At 38.0% G+C, this 2,380-nt stretch overlaps 1 pseudogene; it reads right to left on the bottom strand.

Annotated features, from left to right (window-relative positions):
* Positions 1-708: 708 nt before the first annotated feature.
* Positions 709-2,105, bottom strand: LOC114051895 (annotated as a pseudogene).
* Positions 2,106-2,380: the final 275 nt, after the last annotated feature.

Genomic DNA, 2,380 nt, shown 5'->3' on the forward strand with positions numbered 1-2,380 from the left:
TACTAGGGAAAGGCAGCTTCTCTACTCAAGCAGCATTCACCAGAGTTAAACTCACTAAAAGCCAATATCAATTTCTTAAGAAGCTTTTTAGCTCAACAGGAATGGCAGTTTGATTCTAGCTATACATAAATTTACATTTTTGCCCAAAATTGGATATAAAAGAATAGATTTAGAACACTGAAGAATATTGGAAATGGACATTTTTAGTATCTATATCAAAAATAAGCACAGATAGATGTATTATAGATATAAAATATCAGGGTCTGCCTAATAAACCATACTTTTCTGAACTTGCTGAGAATTTAAGTGCTTGGATTACCAGGTAACAGATGATCAACTTTCTTCAAACACTGGACCCAGATTCTTTCATATATTTTGCAGTAGAAAATGAACTTCTGAAATTCTTTATTTTTCCTACATGATATTACATGATATGGACTTTTCTATGTTCTTTTTGTCTACATTTAATTGTTACATGCTAATTCACAAGAAGAAACAGTGGTAACAAATGATATATAGACAATAAGGTAAGATAAAAATCGCCATTTGTCAGGAATGCAGTAGACAGAATTTATGAGAGATTGCTTCCAACTCTCAGTTGACTGTGTGATAATTAAGATTTGATAGGTGACTGTGGGTGATAGCAATCTAATCAGGTGGACATTGATGAATTTTTGTGTATCTAAACCCAGATGTATATATCATGTGTTATTGAAAGTCATATGACAGCTCCCTTGGAATCATAAACAATTTCACTATTTCCATTTTAACCTCTTTGTGCCAGGCCTGGTGATTATCAATGCAGGGCAGCAAGACTCTAATAAGCATCTTCTTTAGCTCTCCAGTGAGCGTAGTTCCACTTGTATAATCCAGTCTTATCTGCTTGAGTTTGTCATCATCCTCTAGAAAGAAGGGGAGGTACATGAAAGACACATCAATATCAAAGTTGCCTCTGAGTTGTCTGTGTTCCTCTGTGATGTTTTAATCTCCAGAAAATGCATGTTTGTTGATCCTGTTCTTTATCTGCTTGGCTGTGTCAGTGAGAAAAATGGAAGAGTTGGGGCTACTGGCACCTTAGCCATAGTGTAGGCTTTCTGTAGAGCTGGGAAGAAGGTTGAATGAAGCAAGGCTGGTTTGGGATAGCCACTCTTTGGGGCCACATCTCTTGTCATTCTAAAATAAGCATCCAGGTCTATGGCACATAGAATAAAAGACTGAATATGTCCTGTCTGAAAAATCTGTGGAAATGAGTTGCTGAAGGATGGGGCAGCTTGGATAGCAGGAAAACTAATTTTTCCAATGCAATCCCTGTCAGTGAAGCCAAAGATGTCATTTACTTGACCAAATATGATATGCTTTTGGAATTTTTCTACATTCTTGTAGAAACTTGGACTTGATCCCATGTATTGCAAGTCAAGAAAGATGAAAGTTTTATTTGTGTCAGAACTGCAGGCTATGATATCATTTGCATTTTATACTGTGTAGCCATATGTTTGCTCAAGTGTTAGCTCTTTCCAGAGGTATTTTTCATCATCAGTCATCCACTTTGTAAAAATAAATGGAGTAAGATGACTTACATGCATTGCTTCAGAAGAGGGACTTCAGATTGTATAAAGGTGGAATGGCTTCTTATTTTCATATGCGTCAAAAATGTTGCTGAAGTCCCTGTGAGAGAAAAAAGATGCCCCTATTTAGGAGATGATGTGGTTTTTGTCCTATGACCCTCTCAATACAATCTATCAGTGCTTTATCAGTCTAGCTGCTTCTGAACTGAACTATGAGCTTCTCATAGCCATGCCTTTGGCATGGCTGATATACACAGTCCAATGATCATCTACAAAATTCTCGTCACCTTCAGTGGTCCCAGGCTCCCCACTACCCTCAGGTTTGGAGTTTGTGGGAAAGGAATTGGCATTATAATCAGGTCCTGTCACTTCTTTGTAATTTATTTTTGGGGACAATAATTGCTTTCCAGCAAAACCAATTTCATCCTTTGGTGCTTTTTCTACTTTTAATGATTGGACAATTTCTCCTTGTGCTGTCATGCTTTTGAACAGCTTTGGTGGAAAGAGAAGATATGGTTCACCATTCAGAACATCATCCATTTTCCACAGCTCAGATTTCTGAAATTAAAGTGCTTCAGGATAACAACTGATTGTACTCAGTAGTTCAGAAGAATAAAACAGAGGCTCAGTCCCTCTCAGTTTGTGTTCCCAGCACCCTAGCCACAGCTGGCCTCAGTGACACTGGGCTGTGGTGTGCAGTGGCTGGTTAATGCTTTTTTCAAGCATTTCCACTTCTGCCTTAGTGAACACCTGAAAAGCTCCTCTTCTTCATGTGGTAAGTGGGCTAGAAATAATACTTGTGCCTACTTCTGAGA

This window comes from Vombatus ursinus, unplaced genomic scaffold (assembly GCF_900497805.2).
Source record: "Vombatus ursinus unplaced genomic scaffold, bare-nosed wombat genome assembly UNPS02014807.1, whole genome shotgun sequence".
Classification (NCBI taxonomy): Eukaryota; Metazoa; Chordata; class Mammalia; order Diprotodontia; family Vombatidae; genus Vombatus; species Vombatus ursinus.